This window comes from Cucurbita moschata, unplaced genomic scaffold (genome assembly GCF_002738365.1).
Source record: "Cucurbita moschata cultivar Rifu unplaced genomic scaffold, Cmos_1.0 Cmo_Scf00004, whole genome shotgun sequence".
Lineage (NCBI taxonomy): Eukaryota > Viridiplantae > Streptophyta > Magnoliopsida > Cucurbitales > Cucurbitaceae > Cucurbita > Cucurbita moschata.
The window spans coordinates 634,788-657,170 of record NW_019268520.1 but is presented as its reverse complement, the minus strand read 5'-3'; the positions used below and the strand labels follow the sequence as shown (position 1 = coordinate 657,170).

The 22,383-nt window shown below is 35.6% G+C and overlaps 1 long non-coding RNA gene across 1 annotated transcript; it reads left to right on the top strand.

Moving 5' to 3' along the window:
* The first annotated feature begins 21,929 nt into the window (after nucleotides 1-21,929).
* LOC111441372 lies at nucleotides 21,930-22,383 on the top strand. The gene is made up of 2 exons (XR_002710153.1): nucleotides 21,930-22,017; nucleotides 22,099-22,383. It is a non-coding gene; the product is annotated as an uncharacterized LOC111441372 (long non-coding RNA).

Genomic DNA, 22,383 nt, shown 5'->3' with positions numbered 1-22,383 from the left:
AAGATCGCTAATTAGAGTTCAATAAATAGGAAATAGATCGACAGAAAGAAAAAAAAAAGGTGAAAAAGAAGAATATAACTAGAGTTCAATAAAGAATTGATTGATATCAGAGCAGCCGGATTTTAGATTATACAGATTTTTTTCTTAGGATAAAGAGTCGTATATCTCTATGACTCAGCTCAATGACACGTCTCACCCTGATCAAGTAAGCAGTCTGATATGAATTCAACTGCTGACCCTTTGCATGTACCCGAAGGACCGATTACAAGAAGCAAGGTTAAGAAGATTCAAGAAGCCTATACATTGCATCTTCAAAAGCTAGCTAGTGTATAAGTTGAAACAAAGACTTTTGAGCCCAAAAATCTTTATAGCATTAACATATCAAATCAAGAAGATAATGAAGTGGCTCACTTTGGAAAGTAATTAAAAGACTTGCCTTTGGTAGTTGAACTACCATTAAGACAATTTGTGAATACCTTATTTTCTTCAATTTGTATTTAATAGCATTTATTAGTGATTTGTAGTTGGTGGCTGAACTTTATTATGTTAGGGTTAACTTTGGGTCTATTTAAAGGCATGTAATATTCATGTTTGTAGATGAATTGTTGAATACAAACAAAACCTTTGTGTTATCTTGATACCTTTTTGGTGTTATTCTTTTTCAAATCTTGCTTTAGGTTTGATGTTTAAACCGATTCATTGAAATAGTTTTGATCAAGCTAATTCTGGAGTGAATTGTCTTGGTATCTAAGAGTGATCATCATAGATTCCAAGTTCGATCTAAGAGTCATTAATCTTCTAACCAGCTCTTGGTTGGAATCAATCCGTTAAGTTAGCTTTCTCTGTGAACGTTTTGCAAGGATTTTAGAAGGACCTCTAGCTTTGCAAAAATCTAGAATGGTTGGCGCTTATCACAGTCTAACCCTATTTTTAAGTATATGATATGTTGTAAAACTTGTATGAATTTATTGTATGTTTTGAGTTTCGTGGTAATTAAAAATTTTCTCGGACATTAAAGAGTGAATGTGAACCATATAAGACAATAATGGATCAAAGTTATAGTGTCTAGATATGGTGAGGAGGAAAAGAGTGGTCTTGAGATATCTCACTAGCCTTAGGAAAATAGAGAGTTGTCGCTGCAGAGTGCGAGACATCTAACCAATGGAATTTTGGTACTAGAAATGATGAAACTGGAGATGGTCCCCAAACGTCTGTATAGACCATTTCCAATCGCACTTTCTTTGGTTCTCTGGCAGTCTTTGTTAAGCTAACTCGTTTATATTTTTCCATAACGCAGCTCTTACAAACACCCATATCAATATATTTTAGGCCTTCTAAAACTCCATTAGCAGCCATCATCTTCATTTCTTTGACGCTCATATGTGCAAGTCTATTGACATTACTGTAGGATGTATAAACATGGTTGTTGTTACTATGAGTTATGTATAGGGTTCACCCTACAGTGGTGTGTAGGGTTTCAGATTTTGTGTCATGCTACCACCATGACACCTTTCACAATCTTCTCCAAACTCTTTCGAAACTCTTTTGCAAAACCTGTGCCATCCAACTGACCCATAGAGATCAAATTCTTCTTGAGATTAGGAATATATTTGATATCCTATAATGTCCACTCATTTCCTGCTAGAGTTTATATGCAGACATCTCTCTTCCCTTCAATCTCCAATGTTTTGTTGTCGACAAGATCACCTTCCCAAAATTTCCTTATTTGAAATTTTGAAACAATTCTTTACATGAAGACAAATGAAACGAAGCAACTGAATCTAAAATCCAGAATTCAATTGGACTGTTCACGCTAAGAATAAGAGCATCCTTAGTATCTTCTGTTGAATAGATTGAATCATTGTCATCTTCAAATTTGTAATTTTGTTTTTCTTCAATTTTGTACCATCTGTCCGAAAGTGTCATTTTTCTCCACGTTTGGTTTGTTTGGAGATTTTTTTCGGTTCCTTGATTTTGATCGCCCATGTTTATTTGGGCTCTTTGATTTACTTCTTTCCCTTCAATCAACACTGAGAGCATTGCCTGATGAATCTCCAATTTCCCATTTGAGAATACTTTCGCTGACATCTTGAAAATCATCAAACTTCAGTTTATCAAATCCTCGTGAACTGTTGATTGCAGCAACAACAGTATACCACGACTCGGGTAAATATGACATCAAAATCAATGCTTTAATTTCATTTTTAACATAATTTCCACCGAGCTCAATTGACTTTCAATCACGTTGAACTAATTTATATGATCTGCAACAAAGCTACCTTAAGACATTTGTAGATTAAATAACCTCTGCATCAAATACACTGTAACACCCAAGAAATGAAGGAAAGACACCTATGCAAGACCCAAAGGATCCAAGGAAAGAAATTGTTTGGATTAAGCAAGGAAAGAGGTCTTAGTAAGTCATTTCTAGACCTTAGGAAGTAATCTTAAGGACTTAAGAGCTTTGGAGAAGGATTGAGAATGAAAGCGTCAGCGAAAAGGACGAAAAGGTCATTTTTCCAATGATCAAGGATTTTTGTAGATTTTTAATTCCTTATCTAGAAGGAATTTCAAGATGGTCAAGAAGGAAAAAATGGCCAACTAGGGATGAAGAATTTTTAGGAAAAATTATGGTTTATTTGAGAAAATAATAATAAAATATTCTGAAAGTGGCCAATTACCAAAATACCCTTGAAGTTAAGGATAATTATGGATTTGCCATTCTGCTAAAAAATCAGAACCTTCACAGTACCTTCTGCACAAAATTCTTCGAATCTCGACTCTCAACCGTTGGATCTCCTCCAAACCTGGATATATTTTAGAACACTCATGAATCATCACATCTAACGACTAGGATTAAAACCAAAGTCGATGAGTCTCTGATCGGAGTAGATATTTCTGACGAATTTTCCAGAAAATCCATCCGATAATTCACAACGATTCTGGAGCTCCCAATGTTGGTTTAAGTTTTCCCTATAAATTATGAAGTTGGGGCAATCGTTTGGAACAAGAATCGAGCAAGTTCAAGCTCCCAACCGTTGGCAATAAGTGTTTAGATTTTCGGTCTCCTACTCTCGGGTTTCTTCTAAATTTGAGAGCAATTCTCCACCATTTTCTTTCAAACTTGTTCCTATAGCTTCTAAACAAGATTATCCACAAGTTCTATGAAGGAATAGAGTCTTGAAAGTGCCTAGAAACAATTCCCTCAATCCAATCTGCCATTAGAGAGCTTCAAGGAAAACTCAAAATTCCAATCCGAGGATGTACAAGTATTCTTTGAGAAAGGACGACCCCAATAGGTTTCTGCACCTCCAGAGAATGTTTCCATAGAAGACCATGAAGAGAAATAACCTCAGAAACGTTTCCAATTTAAGAAAATTCGTTTCGGGTTTAAATTGGTGGTAAGTGTCGAATTCCTATCTACAGCCTCTTTTTCTTCAAATTAAGGATTCCTCTAGCTTCATAGGAAGAATTCGAGTAACTTTTCTGAAGGAATAGAGAGTTGAAACATCGTATAACAAGATACCCAAGAGATTGAAAATCAGAGGTGTCAGGTAACTTGTAGACCGAGAGTGGTTTCTCAAAATTAAGATTCCACACTCAAAGTCGTTCCTCCAAACCAATTCCTTTATCTTGAGGGAATAATAAGGAAAAGGTTTCGTGAAGAAATCAAGCCTCGAAAACCCCTAGAATTGGCTACCCAATAAGAAATCCTGTGTGTTTTACTCGGGCGAGAAATCATATTTTTGACAAACTTTGGAAGAAAATATCTTAGGCTACGATCCATGAAAAGGTATGAAATCAATCCCTAGTTCTTCCTTGTAATACCGTCATTAAGTTTAATGAAGGAATCGAGGGGAGAAACGGCGTGATAGGCGCTGGGGAGGGCGAGTTTCAGACAGCGACGTGAACGATCGCGCACGTCTTCTTCCCGTTTGGAGGAAGAAGACGATGACGTGGCCGATTCAGTTGAACCGGCCATGTCAACCCAAGACTCGACCTTCCCTTGGGTTTTCTCAATTTTATGCCCCTTCCAGACCGATTCTCATGAAAAACCGTATGGTTCTAGAAAGTAGACACAATAAGGAGTCTGTGAAAGGAAATTTGAGGTAATTTGGGTACCGGAAGCTCAAGAACGAAGGCCTAAACGTCAACAACGAGGTAAGTAGCCACCTTAGACTTTTTGTTAAGAAATACTTGTAGGGATCGCTTGGATTTCCATATGAACCCTAAACCAAGTATCAAATTAGGATATATGAAAGAAAAACCCTAGGAACCGTAAGTTAAGACCTTGAACCGAACAAATTGCTTAAGATTTAGGTAACGTTAAAATAGCCTACTAGATGAACTCCGCTGCCTATGAAATTTTAAGGCTGAGGATACTATAGCATGCTGAGGTTATATATGAAGTTTGGTAGTCATTGGATAAGGATAAGTAGGTAAACCAAGAAATGGTGCAAAATGACCATAATGCCCCTAAGGACATCTACATACGGTTCATGACCTAGATGACCTCCAAATGCTATTAATCCCTGATGTAGATCTTATTTTATGATGTTTGATGATACGGTGAAGTTTGAAAAGCCATTGGAACACGTTAAGTAGCAAAACCAAGAATTAGGTGTAAAATGACCAAAATGCCCCTAGGACTACTTAAGAGATTTCAAGGTCTATACGTGCTTCAAATGATTTGCTACTTCTTATAAGATTGATTATGAAGGACATGAAGATAAGTTTGAGGTTTCAAGTTGATTGGAGTAAGTTTGGAACCTAAACGAAGTTAGGATCCAAGAAACACCTAAAGGAAACACCACAAGACTTTAGACTCTTCTAGAACCCTCTAAAGAACTCCCTAGGAATCTATGGCCTTCTAGAAAAACTTACACTAAGATGGGTTCATATGGTTACAAATAAAAGTTACAACTTATGCCTTGAGAAATTAAGGACCTTAGAAACTTACAGGATTAAGAACTAAGAACAACAACATACAAGCTTTACAACTACCCAAATAAGAAGAATGCTAGGTACCACTCAAGGACGAGGGACTAAGGTCCCCAAACTTAGAAATAGAAACTCAAGAATGCTAGGTAATACTCTAATCATGTCCAAAGTGACCCATGACCTCCCACCAAACGGTGTCCAAGAATTCTTCTTCTAGGTTGGATGCCCTGCACTATGTTTCCTTTGCAGGATGTCATGCCTCAAGTTTCCCTCACCTAGAAGAGATGCCCTGCAGACTTGCAGGATGCCATGTTTAAGTATGCACCAAGCAAGTGACCTTTACGGTCTACTAAAGGGAGTAGTCTAAAGTCACGGAGGAACAAAAAGAGAGTTTGTTACCTTAGTCACGAATCAGGAACCTCCTAAGACCTCCCACGGTACAGCATGCTCATGACTTAGACTACGCTGCTTGGAATGCATGAAGCCTTGAGCGTAGGTTAAGCAGACTATATTATAGGGCAAGCCCTTGATGCAATATTAAGACTACATCGCTTGGAACGTAAGAAGCCTTGGATGTAGATTTTCAGACTATGTCGCTTGGAACGCATGAAGCCTTGGGCATAGGTTAAGCAGACTGTATTATGGGGCAAGCCCTTTAGGTAGTATTAAGACTACATTGCTTGGCACGTAAGAAGCTTTGGATGTAGGTTTTCAAACTATGCCGCTTGGAACGCATGAAGCCTTGGGCATAGGATTAAGCAAACTGTATCGAAGGGCAAGCCCTAAGATTCGGTAAGACTACGTCACTTGGAACGCATGAAGCCTTGGACGTAGGTTAAGGCTGTGTCACTTAGAACGCATGAAGCCTTGGACATAGGATTTTCAGGTGCATGTCTAGTGCCATAAATCCTAGGGGGAGTGTCTTGGAAAACGAATCAAGAACAACACAAGAACCAAGAAAGTACCAAGAACAAGAGAAAGATCAAGGAATAGAACAAGAATCAAGATCCTAATTCTAAGGACAAGAACCAAGAACAAAGGACCAAGAACCAAAAACCACAGTACTAAGGCCCTTAAAGGAAAACCAAGGTTTTAGGATTCAAGGACCAAGGTCCTCAAGAAAGATCAAGATAAGAACCCCAAGTCAAGAAGAAGAATTAGATGGCCTAAGTACTTACAACAAGAACAAGATCAAGAACAAGCAAGAACAAAGAATGTGGTACCCTAGCATATCAAGGACACGATTAAGAGTATACAAGTAGGCTACTTACTGAGTCTTGTACTCATTCCTTATTCTCCATTTTTTTTCCAGGTGATAAGGAGCTGGTCGAGGATAGGAGCGGACTCTGGAGCAGGTGTCGTAGACAAACCTTACCCGTCATCTTCAACCCTTTGTTTTAAAATGTTTTGTGTCTGTTCCTTATTTTGTGTTTTAACCATTACGTCGTATTTTAAATTAGTAATGTGCGCGCACTATTTTGGTATAATGAAAATTATGTTTTAAATTTTAATGGTTTTATCAAGAAGGAAAAATTTACCCGCCTTTTTGAGTCATAGTGTCAGCACGGTCCTTACATACACCTTGTTCATAGCCGACGGATTTTCGTACATATTTTACAACACCTTCAATAGGCCTGATGTCATCTTCTCTTTGATGATGTTGAATGTCATGTTTCTGGACAGCGTCAATCAAATCAACCCTAAGGTGTAACGATCCTTGAGCTTCCACTCCCCTTTGGTCATGGTATCCGGCTTCACCCCCAAAATAGGTTTCTGAAGATCTTTCTGGTACAGATAATCTTCAATCTGCATCTTCTAGAAACTGATATCGAATCCATCAAACTTTTCAATTCCAGTCTTTGAACTTTCCATCTTCACAGATCATGGTGAACCTTGCCTCGCTCTGATAACAGTTATTAGGATCACACAACAACACACACACTCGATCAAAATGAACATGAAAAATATAATAGAGAAAATGTAAGGAGAAATATTGACTAAACGTTCTATATTAATGACTTCAGGTATGCAAATAAAGGATATGAAGACTGAGAAATGTACATTTTGAAAGAATTGATTGATGGGTAAATTTATGATTTTAGTTTATTATATATATAGTTTTAATAGATATAAATATATAAATATTTAGTATATATATCTCTATCAGATTTTTACTATAAATAGTCAACCTCCATATCCAACCTTATATAGCACACATAGTAAGTTTTTAGAGGAGATTTGGAAGAAAAATAAGCGGATGGAGGCTCTCAATTTATTTATGCAACTTTTAGCCAAGAATTTTGAAAATCGCGAAATTACTCATCCATAATGAATATCATCCTTTTAAACCAATTTGTACAACTTAGAAATCAAAGGCTAAAAGATATTGGAACGTTGGAACCCATCAGTTTACTTTCAGTAAACGTTTTAAGTTTAAAATTTGGAAATTTGTGTCTAAAATTCTTCGTCTAGAGATTGATTCATTTAATGAGCCTTATACAATTAGCTGTAGGGTAAGTTAAGGAACACAATTGACGAAGAAATCAAGAGGAGATGAGTTGTCAATCGTTTAAACTGCAAGCATCTTGGAATTAATTTTCTTGGTAAGTTCATTATCAAGCTGGAGACTTAGTAAGTTACATGCTTAGTAGTAATGGAGTCTAACCCGACTTGGTAAATTTTCTTGGAATTAATTTTCTTGGTAAGTTACATGTCTAGTAGTAACGGAGTTTAACATGACGATCATTCAGACAATTAGCTGTAGGGTAAGTTAAGGAACATAATTGAAGAAGAAATCAAGAGGAGATAAGCTCTCAATCGTTCAAACTACAAGCATCTTGGAATTAATTTTCTTGGTAAGTTCATTATCAAGCTGGAGACTTAGTAAGTTACATGCTTAGTAGTAATGGAGTTTAACCCGACTTGGTAAATTTTCTTGAAATTAATTTTCTTGGTAAGTTACATGCCTAGTAGTAACGTAGTCTAACATGACGATCATTCAGACAAACATCCACCAACCAAGAGGGGTGAAAATGATGACGATAGTACAATTGAGAAAGAATCTTAGCCATGATGAATTTACGCTTGCTGCCATTGTTGTATTTGAAAAGGGGAGCTCGAGTGAACCAACCCATTACATGAATACCACGACGCAAAACAAGAAGGTCAGATAATGGGTTTATTCTCACTCGGAGAGATAAATCACAAGATTAGTTTTAAATTTAGTTAGGTATGTCAATTGAAAGTGAGAAACACAAAATGATGTTAAGAGCAAACATTCTCTTCCGAGAAGAGTGAATTGGGTCACTCTTGGTTATCAAACTTTAGACCTCTTGCACCAAAAGCAAGAATCATACCACTAAATCAAATGCCCTTATTATGAACTTTATATTATGTTGTTTATTGAAGGTATCATCGTTATTTCATTTGTTTTCTTTTGTTATTTTGTTATTAGAAATTATTTACCGGGTTTCATTTATTTTCTTCTATTATTATATCTTTTAGATCTAGGGTTTCATTTATTTTCTTTTGTTTATTATGTATTTAGATCTAGATAGCTGTGATATTAAGAGCATTATCATTATAGTTTTAATTTCCTTAACTTTTATTTTTCTTCTTTTATTCATGGTTTATTAAGATGGTAAGATGGTAAGTATAAATTTCCATACTAAAAAAATGATTAAGAGATAGGGCATCCCAAGAATTGAACTCGAGACCTCTCGCACCCTAAGTGAGAATCATATCACTAGACTAAATGCCCTCACTAGAAAACCTAACATTTTTAGCTCCTACTCAATATGTTTTTTTCTCTCAAGTTTGAAATCTATTTTCCTCGGGGGTTGTTGGACTATAAAACAAAAAGTTGATGGTCTAGTATTTTACTTGTTTGTAAGTAAGGCACGTAATATTAAATTGTTCTAATTTATAAGGGTTATCAAATAAACCAACCACCCAATAAAGGAAACAAACTAATCAGTTTGGTTAGATTGATTCGATTCAGTTCATCAGTTTGTTTGATTTAGTTCTTCTATTTTGCCTCGTATGGCAAGAAAATAAAGTTGTATTGAATGCACCTGAGTTTCATTTATGACAAACTCATATGAAATATAATTGCATTAATAGCACTAAAAGTTGGAGTCTATAAGCATTTCATGAACTTAAGTACAACTCATGCTTCATTAAAGACGAGATAAACTTTAGTTTAGTAACTGAAACTTTAAATTAGTTCATGTGGAGCTTTAATTGCTCTATGCTAGTTACAATCTTTAGGATTGATTAATTGGACACGAGTTCTTGGATTTAGGGGATTGTTTTATGTAATTTTCATCTACAACTTATGTTTTCAAATTTTTAGGTCATAATTTAGGTAGTAGGTGTTGTATTATGGATGAACACTAGGGTTTCTATCCAGTTCCCCACAACTACTCTAGTATTTATTTGAAGGCTATAATTGTCATCTATGTTGTATCACAATAAGATTTGTTTTGATGAAATTTTAGTTAAAGTTGCATATTTTACATTTTAGGAGTAAAAAATTTGATTCTTTGCATAATATGAATTTAGTTGGAGAGTTATTACGGATAAATGGAGAAATTTTTTTTATTTAAAATAATAAATAGACCCAAGCTCGATCGTTGTTGTTGTGGTCTACTTGTAATTTGGCAAAAAGCTTAACTAATATGAAATATCAAGGTGAATCAAGAATATATCCTACCCATCATTCAAGATAACAATAAAATGGAGTTCAATTGAACGCACCTTTAGCTTCCTGTTTGAAAGGTACAAGATGAAGCATAATTGTATTTATGATATTAAAGAGACATTCATGTTTTATTAGAAGAGATCAACTTCATTTAAGGTACTACGAGTTTAAACTACTTCCATTGTAATTTCAATCACTTAGTAACCATTATAATATTCATGGACCATATGTGTTATAGTTAAAAGAATATATATATATATATATATATATATATATATTATGTATGTCGAGGTTTGGATAAAGCACAAAGTAGCAAGGAACACCATTGTCGACTCTAGAACCACCCACAACTCATGATCGAGACCAATGCAAAATATTTTAACATCCTTTGGCATCGAGATACAGGAAAGATGAACGTCGTCAAATTGGAAGCTTTACCTATTTTAAGAGTCACAATGAGAACTCTAATCAAGCTGGAGCCTTGGACTAGACAAATCATTTTGTGATAGTTGAAATGGATGACTTCGACGTCGTGTTAGGGATGACCGTCCTACTGGAACACAAAATCATTTACATGTCCCTAGCAAAATGTCTAGTAGTAATGGAGTCTCATCCGACGATCATTCAGAAAAACATCCGTAACCAAGAGGGGTGAAAATGATGCCGATACTACAATTGAGAAAGAATCTTAGCCACGATAAATCTACGTTTGCTGCTATTGTTGTAATTGAAAGGGGAGCTCGAGTGAGCCAACCTCAATAGAAACCTTGTTGCCACTACATGAACACCACGACGCAAAACAAGAAGATCAGATAATGGATTTATCCCTACCAGGAGAGATAAATCACAAGATTAGTTTTATGTTGCAGTCGAGGTCGCCTGCCATAATCAAATGTCATGCAGCTGAGCCTGAGCTAGCTAAATTCTATGAAAAGCTAAATGACTAGTTAACAGTCGAGTTTATTAGACCCGCAAAGGCTCTTGTTAGTGATCACTCAAATGCTGAGCAAAGACACCAAGCCAACGCCTCTATTGGAGAAGGAAGAAAAAAATAAACCATTGAAGCAACACATGTTCACACAGAAATACCAGACGGATGAAGAGAACGGTCAGTCGGAAGCGTCAACAACAACAACTTCAAGAAAAATAGAGAGTTCATATAAGTTAACGTCATATCAACTTCGAGTTCAAAGCAACAAGAACCAAAGACTGGTGCGAAAATACTATGGACTAGTCGAAGTTATCCACAAGATTATGAAGACATCATATAGGATCCAATTACTCTTATGGATGCGGACTAACCTTGTTGTCCACGTCCGTAACGTGAAACGTTATTATTCTGACCAAGAAGAAATCAAGCAGAAGCAGGTGGTATGACGTCATGCAAAGAAGAAAAATTTTCATGAGAAAGTAGGGAAGACACTAACAAAGAAGACATGAAGAGTCAACAAATTGAGAAGTGAATTTCAACAGCTCCTAGTAGATTGGAAGAGACTCTTCATTCTAAGATCAGCTGGAAGCACATTGAGAGACCTAAAGTCAACCTCATCCTATAATGCCGAGTTTATGAAGAGTTGGTTGATAGAGATATCTATAAATTGTGTGGGGACAGATGTCACGGTCACGATTGCCTAAGGTGTGTTGTTTATGGTTGCATGTCTCAGCAATTTTTGTAAATAATTTGTTGTCCAAGGTTGGCAAGCTCATTATTATAGACTCAAGTCTTCTATTCTTCTTCTTTCCATGTGAATTATTTCTTTATTCAATTTAATATAATTGTTGGGAGCATTCCGAGAATCGAACTTGAAGCCTCTCGCGCCCGAAGCAAGAATCATACCACTAGACCAAATGTCGTTGTAGTGGATCTTTTGACTATTTACATGAGTTGGGCTTGGAGCATGCGTGTAGGTTGAAAATGAAATGGTTGGATGAAGGCTGCGAATGAGGGTTGGGCCACGGAAGGTTTTTTTTCTTTACCACAAATGAACTTTAGGCTAGTGAGTCTCAAATTTTAGTTCAAACGGACCCAAAATCGAACCTACTAGTTCTTCTTCCTTATACAACTCACTAAAAATTTTGGTGCCTTTCTCATTCCTATTCTCTGTTCTGCCTCTTCTCGCTCTCTGAAACTTCTTTAAATGTTATTGTTCACCGGTTATTTGAGCGCATCTTCCTTAAAAGCATTGTGACAACAAATGACCTAGGTAAAACTACTATTGGAGATCAGTGCAATAGAGAATCTGTGCCCCTTAACATAACAAAGAGTTCCTAGAAAAAAATATCATAGAACAATTTGTGTGGGTCGAGAGTGTAATGCCTTTGAAATTAGGGTCGAGCTCTATCAAAATTCTGCAATAGAAAATAAATGGTACTACCATCATCTTCTTTTGCAAGACTTTCTCAAGCCCTCATGGAATAATTTGAAAGTGGTATCCTCATTAGTTTCCAAGATTGGAAGAGAATCTTACATACACAATTCTGTATTCTTGTTACATGCTTTGCTCTCTTCAATTAACATATTATAAAGACATATATAATCATACCACTAGACCAAATGCCCTTGTAGTGAATCTATCATTTTTAGTTGCTAGTCCATATTTTTTATTCGCCTCTATATTTAAAATTTATTCATATGTTTTATGCGCCTCTATATTTAAAATTTATCCACATGTTTTTGTGCTTTAGAACCTACCTTGTACCTTTGAAATTATGAATGACTCAGCTCAAATTATTTTGGTGGAAGCTGCATTGCCACTAAAGCATATGTGCATTCCTTTGGGATTTACTTCGTCCCTTTCACAATTTTACTACGTTCTTTGCTACCATTTAACAATAGTTATAATGGGATTGCTATCTCATGCTAGAAAAAACGTTTTTAGCTCTCACTTGATATGATTTTTTCTCTCAAGTTTGAAATCTATATTTCTTGGGAGTTGAGGGGCTAAAATCATTTTGTTGAGCTTTTCAATCATGAATAACTTTTATGCATTCAATTAGAATACTCTATTCACGTGAGGTACGTCTTTTTGTATAGGTGGAAGTTCAAGGATTTAACGAAAAGAAAATCATCAACCCTTTTTTACCAATCAATACACAGAAGGAAATAATAACAATTGATAGTATTCTTCGATTCTACAATCTCTTGAAGGGGCATTCTGAGCATTGAACTTGAGACCTCTCGCACCCAAAGTGAGAATCATACCACTAGACCAAATGTCCTTGTTATGCACTTTAAAACGTATTTATGAATCCTTGGGCCTAGGTATTAAGATCGTATTTTGTTGTATTGCAGGAAACACATGAAGTACTCGATGAGAATATGTCGTTGAGAATAAAACAAGAACCTAATAAGAACAGAGAGCTTTCTTCTTCTTCTTCATTTTTTTTTCTTTGTTTCCTAAAATGGTAAGTATAAAGTCTAGGGATGTAAAAAAAGACTCTTTACTGTTTGTTGCCCTTGATGCACGTAAGTTAAGAGGTATGTTTGATAATAGGAACAGGTATCTTTGATTATAGGAACAAAAGGTTTATATTAATATGAAGTCCTTCGATAAGTAAAAAATTTAGACATAGGAGCGTTACAAGAATTGAACTCAAAACCTCTTGCACCCTAAGTAAGAATCATACTACCAAACCAAATATTTTTAGCTTCTACTCAAATATATTTTTCTCTGAGTGGTTGAACGGCTATAAAATGAAAAGTTGAATTGTTATAATATACCAGGGTTATCAAATAAATCAACAACCCAAAGGAAACAAACTAATCAATTTGGGTAGGACTGATTCGATTCAGTTTATCAGTTTGTTTGATTTAATTCTTCTATTTTGCCTCGTATGACAAGAAAATAAAGTTGTATTGAATGCACCTTAGTTTCATTTATGACAAACTCATATGAAACATACTGGCATTAATAGCACTAAGAGTTGGAGTCTATAAGCATTTCATGAACTTAAGTGCAACTCATGCTTCTTTAAAGATGAGATAAACTTTAGTTAAGTAACGGGAACTTTAATTTACTTCATGTGGAGCTTCAATTACTCTATGCTAGTTACAATCTTTAGGATTGATTAATTGGACACAAGTTCAAGGATTTAGGGAAATTTTTGTGTAATTATCAATTACAACTTATGTTTTCAAATTCTTAAGTCATAATTTAGGTAGTTGTTATTATGGGTCGTAAACTTGTTTCTTTGCATAATATGGATTTAGTTGAACGGTTATTACCGATAAGATGGACAAAGAAATTATCTTTGAAATGACTAATAGGAGATGGACAAAGAAATTGTCTTTGAAATGACTAAGAAACCTAGGATCATCGTTGTTGTCTTTTAACTGTGATTTTGCAAAAAGCTTAACTAATATAAACTATCATGTCACAAGAAAATTAAGGTAAATCAAGAATATACCCTACACATCATTCAATATTAGCAATATAATGGAGTTAAACTGAACGCACTTTAGTTTCATGTTTGGCGTGTTTAAGATAAAGCATAATTGTATTAATGATATTGAGCTTGGAATCTATAAGAATTTAATGATCATAATTGTTTTACCTACAAAAACACAAAGTGAAACAAAACACGAAATTCTTAATTAATAAATTGTTTACAAAAAAAAAAAAGAAGTGAAACAAATTAAGTGCATTGGATTGATATATTATTTAGGCCTTTTATATTAAAGGGAAAATTCAAGAGTTGTTCTCATAATCTCTCACACCAAAAGTAAGAATCATACCACTTGACCAAATATCCTTGTTGTGGACTTCATATTCAATTATGCATTGAACATATCATCATTATTTCATTTACTTTATTTGATGTTCATATAAGTTTATTAATACTGATGGTGTTACTATAATACGTGCGGAAACAATTTGGATCTTAGGCACTCTAAGTACATCAATTATAGTAAATTAGCTAGCATGTTCAAAAGCATTAAAACTCAATGAGTTTTAATACTAACCTTTTGTAGTTCAAATTTCTCTTTCCTCACGAACCGGATTCGAACCACCTCTAGTGTCTTCCCTACTATTCTCTGGCCTTAGAACGGGATTGTGGAATCTGGCGAGTGACTAAACTTAATAGGAATTTAGTATATGTAAAGAGAGAGTTTTGAGAGATTTTAAGTTTTTCAAGAAACTTTCCATGTACCTTAATCACTCTACTTATAGAGTCATATGTGCATGTTCATGCAAATTTGAGATTACCAAATTTTGACACTACTCAAATTTGTGAATGATGTGGCAAGCATGCAAGTTTGAGTTAACCAAATTTTGGCACTCAAATTTCCACTTAAATTTGTGGGGTTTATTTGGCAAACATGCATGTTTGGTTAAACCAACTTTTGACACTCAAAATTCCACTAAAATTTTTGGGATTATGTGGCAAACATGCAAGTTTGGTTAAACCATATATTGACACACAATATTCCACTAATTCAAACATGGATTTTTCCATTGGGTGAAGTGAACATTCTGACTTTCTTTATTTTAATTCAACAATTAATTTAAATAATTAATTTCAAATCAACATCCTTTAGCATATAGTCCCTCGTTCTCCTAAGATACTTGAGGATATTCTTAACGGCAGTCCAATGAGCACGTCCCGGATTGGACTCATATCTACTGACAATTTTTACAGCATAGCATATGTCGGGTCTGGTACATAGCATGGCATACATCAGACTACCGACTGCTGATGCATAGGGAATGTGTCTCATATCCTCAACTTCTTGAGGTGTCTTAGGACTTTGTTCCTTTGACAAATGAACTCCATGCCTAAAAGGTAATAATAATTTCTTGGAGTCCTGCATCTTATATCGAATCAACATTTTGTCGATGTAGGATGCTTGAGATAATGCTAGTGTTTTGTTCTTGCAATTCCGTACAATTTGGATTCCAAGAACAAACTAAGCCTCTCCCAAATCTTTCATTTGGAACTATGTCGCTAGTCAATGCTTAATGTCGGTCAGAAATCCCAAATCATTTTCGATGAGTAGGATATTGTCAACGTACAACACCAAGAAAACTACTGTAGAGTTGACTATCTTCTTGTAAACACAAGGTTTGTCAACATTCTGTTTAAAGCCATAAGATTTGATCGCAGTATCAAACCTTATATTCCAAGATCGAGATGCTTGCTTCAATCCATAAATGGATCTTTTAAGCTTGCAAACCTTTTGCTTGTGATCCTGTTCAATGAACCCCTCTGGTTGAGCCATATAGATACTCTCCTTAAGACTGCCGTTTAGAAAGGCAGTCTTGACATCCATTTGCCAAATTTCATAATCATAAAATGTGGCAATAGACAAGAGTATTCTAATCGATTTAAGCATAGCAACTGGAGAGAAGGCTTCTTCATAGTTCACCCCCTCTCTTTGGGTATAACTCTTTGCTACAAGTCGAGCTTTAAAGGTCTGTACCTTACCGGCTTGGTCTCGTTTCCTCTTGTAGATCCATTTGCAACCAATAGATTTTACCCCATCTAGTTGATCTACAAGTTCCAGACTGAATTGAAGTACATTGACTCCATTTCAAGATTCATGGCTTTGATCCACTGATCTCTATCTCCATCATTCATTGCCTATTTATAGGTCAATGGATCCTCAATGCCATCATTAGGTATGATGACCTGTGTTTCTGCCAAATACAATAACGATCGGGTTGAGTTATAACCCTCCCACTACGTCGAGGCATTCTCAACTCTTGAGAAGGATGTGATTGACTAGAAGTGCGAGCTCCATCAACAACTCTTGTTGAAGGATCAGCCTGATCAACAACTCTTGTATTTTATCAGTAGCTTCTTTAGAAATCTCACTCAAACACTCTATTTTCTTGAGGGTCATAAAACAGACCACCTTTGTTCTTTTAGGGGTATCCTACGAATAGGCATAATTTTGAACGACGTTCTAATTTCTTGGGGTTTTACACCAACACATGTGCTGGGCATCCCTAAATCCTCAAGTGACGTAAACTACCTTTATGCCCTCTCCATAACTCATAAGGTGTTTCTGAAACACTCTTAGAAGGAACCATGTTCAAAATGTATGCAGCAGTCTCCACTGCATATCCCCAAAACGAATCAGGTAATTGAGCGAAACTCATCATAGACCGAACCATGTCTAACAGAGTTCCATTTCTCCTTTCTGATACACCGTTCTGTTGGGGTATACTAGGGGCTGAGAGTTGAGACGTTATTCCATGTTCTATCATATAGTCCTAGAATCTTAAGTCCATATACTCTCCACCTCAACCTGATCGAAGTGTTTTAATAGTTTTTCCTAATAGATTCTCAACCTCAGTCTTATACTCTCTGAACTTTTCAAGAGCTTCGGACTTGTGATGCATTAGGTAAAGATAGTCATACCTTAAATAATTATCAATAAAACTAATGAAATATTTATACCCTCTTCGAGCTTTGACATTCATTAGACCACAGAGATCTGTATGCACGAGTTCTAAGGTTTCTTTGGCTCTATAACCTTTTTCAGAAAAAGGTCATTTAGTCATTTTACCCTCAAGACAGAACTCACATGGAGGTAACGAGTTATCTTCTAACTCATTTAGAAGTCCTCTTTTAACCAATCTCCCAATCCTATTGAGATTAATGTGGCCTAGTCTTAAGTGTCAATGATAGGTATTAGGAGAAATCTTTTGTCGTTTATTTTGAATTTTAGTTGTTTTAAACATCTCGGTATTTAAAACAGCTTTTGTTTCGCTCGGGTTTAACATATAAAAGTTGTTTTCTAATTTTGTAGAACAAATATGAATACCTCATTGGAAAATAAACACTTCATTGATTTCAAAAGATACTTTATACAATTGTTCTAATAAACAAGAGATAGATATTAGATTTCTTTTCATTCCATTATCTAATATAATGAATCCATCTCTGAAAAACAACTTTAAATTTCCTACTGATCTTGCTGAGACAACTTCTTCTGTTCTAACCCTAAGTGTTATCTCGCCTTCTGCAAACACTCTCCAGGAACTAGTTTCTTGAAAAAAAGAACAAATATGATTAGTGGCACCTGAATCCAGTATCTAGGTTGAGTGATCATACTCTACTAAACGTATTTCTACAACTAGTAAATCATATTTACCTTGTTGTGCCTTTTCGGCTTTCTTCTCTGCAAGGTATTTTGGGCAATGACTTTTCCCGTGCCCGTTTTTATTGCAATGGAAACATTTTCCATTATCTGCATTTTGAACCTTAAGTTTGCGGTCAATAGGAATCTTATCTTTCCCCTTACCCTTTTTGTCAAATGCAACCCAAACTATTCGGTTTGCATTTGAGCAGGGGTTTAAGGGACATTCCTCAGTTAAAACAAACCTCAAATCATCATTTGCAAGTATTGTGTTTAGGTTTGATTTCCTTGTTGCGTAATTGTTGCCGTTTAATTTCTCAGAAGCGAGTAATTGTACTATTGAGCTTGACATTCTGAGATTTAAAAAAATTCTATTAGTGAATTGACTTAATTCTTTCTAATCCAATCAGGTTTAACAAATGTAATAGTATACCCAAAAATTATTAATTTACAACGATACTTTAGTGAGTTAGAGCAATTACTACCGAGAGGCACTCAATCACTCCTTCACTAAACCAAGACATTCTTGACTTAAACACTAATCCTAGAATAACTCTTAGTAATTCTTCGTAAGTGTGACCCGCCATTTCCAGACCTCATAGATCGGCCCCAATAATGCTATCAAATTAAAAAGCCAAAGTTAGGAATGGACCTAAGAAATCCTATCAATTTCTGGAGTTTGCGTTGTTCCGACTCCCATGTTACGACCCTCCGAATGGGTAGTTGCTCTAGGGCAACATGCAGGCGGAACATGGGGATCTCACGGTGCAACCTAGTGGTGGAGACCATAGGATGTGTTGATATACTTCCTTCTCCCATTTACTATAGATACTATCTCTATTCACCTTATTATTGACTCATGCAAATACCTTCCAAATGGAGGCCGCTCCTAGGGCGACACGAGGTCGAGCATGAATCTTACGGTGTGAATTTTTCAGAGAGCGTAAAAAGAAAAAGATGTATCTCATATACCTTTTTCCTCCCACTAAGTATTTTAGACAGTTGGGTATACTTATTACTTAGTATATTCCTGCTAATTAAATATAACTTAAGTTTAGGTGATTTTTCCAAGTATAACATTTATACTTGATTTTTACCTATGATGTCTAGGTGATTTTTCATTTTTTTTTTAAAAAAAAATCCTTACATCACTCACGCATGCTCATAAAACTGGGCTAACTAAGCTCAAGTACTAACCCGATATCCAAGTAACAAGTGTTCCGTAAACCGTCAACTTAAGTACCTCCAGCATTAGACAAGATCATGCCAGGTGAGCTTTCTTGTAACTGCAGTTTTACAAGATATCGACCTATTTTAACTATTAAAATTGATCGTGCTTGGTTGTTAACCTTAAGTGAGCATGCATTTATCTTTGTTATAGATTTTAACGTCTATCTCGTTTTATGACATTGAAAATAACCTAGAACATGCTTCCAACATGCTTTATGTAACAATTATATAATCATCCATTCCATGCAATAATATAACAATTTATATCTATCACTCAGGAAACTCTAAACATACATACTATACATTATAACACGTATAACATACTTGGAATGCATGAAACATGCTTAGCCTATGGTGGGATTTTAAATCTATATGGCATACTTTATGCATATACATTTTCTATTTAATTAAAACATACATTCACAATGCATAATTAATTAAACACACTAAAGTGGATTGGTTTTGGCATTTTAAAGCAAGAAATTAACTAAATTATTACATTAATAATTAATAATAACTTGAACCGCTCCCGAGGATCAGGAGCAGGCCAAACTAACCCTTAAAAACGTTGAACCGGACCCTAACTGGCAGAAAAAAACACCCGAACTGCCTCTTCCATCTTCTTCTTCAGTTCAGCTTGCTATCTCTTCCATTTTCGATCAATTACAACCTAAAATGGACTCTAATGACTCCATAAAAATTACCTTTCTTCACCTATTAAAGCCCATACAAATTAGGCCAATTACCATAATTGAATACAATGGAAGCATAAAAAAAAATGCCAAAACCATAAACATCCACTTTAGCAACCACAAAATTTCATTCATGAAATGTTACCCACCATGCTCAAATTAATGTAAATGAAGTGCCTAAAACTTGCTCTGATACCAATTGATGGTGTTGCTATAACACGTGCGGATGAAATTTGGATCTTAGGCACTCTAAGTACATCAATTATAATAAATTAGCTTAGCATGTTCAAAAGCATTAAAACTCAATGAGTTTGAATACTAACCTTTTGTAGTTCAAATTTCTTTTTTCTCACGAACCGGTTTCGAACCACCACTAGTATCTTCCCTACTATTCTTCGGCCTTAGAACGAGATTGTGCAATCTGGTGAGTGACTAAACTTGATAGGAATTTAGTATATGTAAAGAGAGAGTTTTGAGCGATTTTCTCAAAGTTTTTCAAGCAAACTTTCCATGTACCTTAATCACTCTATTTATAGAGTCATATTTGCATGTTCATGCAAATTTGATATTACCAAATTTTGACACTCAAAATTCCACTCAAATTTGTGGGACTATGTGGCAAGCATGCAAGTTTGAGTTAACCAAATTTTGACACTCAAAATTCCACTCAAATTTGTGGGGTTTATTTGGCAAACATGCATATTTGGTTAAACCAAATTTTGACACTCAAAATTCCACTCAAATTTGTGGGATTATGTGGCAAACATGCAAGTTTGGTTAAACCATATTGACACACAATATTCCACTAACTCAAACATGGATTCTTCCATTGGGTGAAGTCAACATTTTGACTTTTTTTATTTTAATTCAACAATTAATTTAAATAATTAATTTCAAATCAAAATAATAATAATTGATTAATTAGACAATTTAATTAAAATTTAACATTAAATAAAATGTCAATCTCAATGAATTCCGGCACATTGATTATGAATCCCTATTCATAATTAAAATATTTAAATCTTATTTAAAAATCTTCAATTCTCTCTTTTTGTTTAATTCATAATTAAAACAAAATGCGGTTAAATATATCGTATATATTTAGCGTATATTCCCTAATTTAAATTCGAACACTTCGAACTCACTCGTGACACTGTTCTAAGGTTCAGTCTGATATGAGTTAGCAGGGGGACCTAATGGACCTACAGATCATGGGCTCCACTATAGCCTAATAGTTGCACTCCCCTCACTATAGATATATTTTTGTCCATTTGATATAACCATGATTAATAAGTCGATCCTTCACAGGTTGTTTGTAACTAGAGCTGGGTCAATTTACCGTTTTACCCCTAAAGTTACTTCTTGTTCCTTGAGTCCCACCGATCATCTAATGAACAATTAGTTTGTGGTCCAACCACCAAACCAAATCCCTCTCGGACCAATGAGAGGGTGGGGCCCCTTGTTCAAGACTTGGAGTCAGTACTTGAGGGAACAACCTCTCTACTATCCCTAAAAGCGGGTAGGAGTAAATTCCATCTTACACTCTATGTCCCCAGCTATTCACCCAGTCTTACCCCTGAAATGGGAGGCTTATTGAGTCGGTGAACTCGGGCCACTCTCGCCCATGCAAATCTAAGGATAATTCCAAATAAACAAGAGTTCATAGTTAGCCTAGGATTAAGATCGAGTTACCTAGGTCATCGAATGAAAAAATTAGTCTCAACAATAAACGACATTATAAAGTGAGAGTGGTTTTCTTCATGGTCCGATCTTATGCAATACTCATTGCATAGGACGCCCCCACTCACATGTACAATTTAGTGATCACATTGTTTATATCATATTACAAAAGTGGGCCGCATCCATAGTGTCCCTAGAAGAAGGTACTCAACCTTATCCCTCTACTATAGATCATTTTGACTATATACTTGAACTTGATCCACTCTGATGTATCTACATATCGTTCAAGTAATCATACTATAGCCCGAGTGTTCTTAGTTTATTGGATTTAGATTAATCATCGTAACTTTCACTTTATTCCATACTATAGCCCGAGTGTTCTTAGTTTATTGGATTTAGATTAATCATCCTAACTTTCACTGTAACGCAAAAAAAAAAAAAAAAAAAAAAAAAAAAAAAGGGCAAAGTCAACTGAGGGGCAAAAATGTCATTTTGCCCCTCCAACCCAAATAGGGGTCCAAGGAGAATCCAGCCAGATTGCCTGCAAAAGAAAGAAGAGGTTAGAGAGAGGTTGGCCGGGAAGATTAACGGACCACCACCGGAATCCATCTCCAGACGAGACTCGTACCAGGATTGAGGGGCTATCAAGGCCTACGCACCATCAAAGCCTAAGAACATTTCGCGGGGTAAGGTTTCTGAACGATATTGCTCAGATCTGAGTTTTCCCCTACGTGAATCGACCCTAAAATGTTGAAATCTTCACCTAGGAACAACTCACGCACGGTCTGTGAAGAAGTTTGGCCGAGACCTCAACCCAAAGGTAGAGAACCGAGGGTCATCCGAGAACGGTGAGCGAACTTCCGGCGTTCTTAAATCCTCCGATAGTCAAGAAAAAAATTATAAAAAGAATACTAGGACGTAGCCTGTAACACGATCTAGAACGTTGCCGAAGGAATCATATTGATCCGATCTACGGATCGAAAGATATGAAAATCGGAAAATAAAAACCGACTGGGTTTCGGTTTCCAGAGGACAGAGAAAAAAAAAAAAAA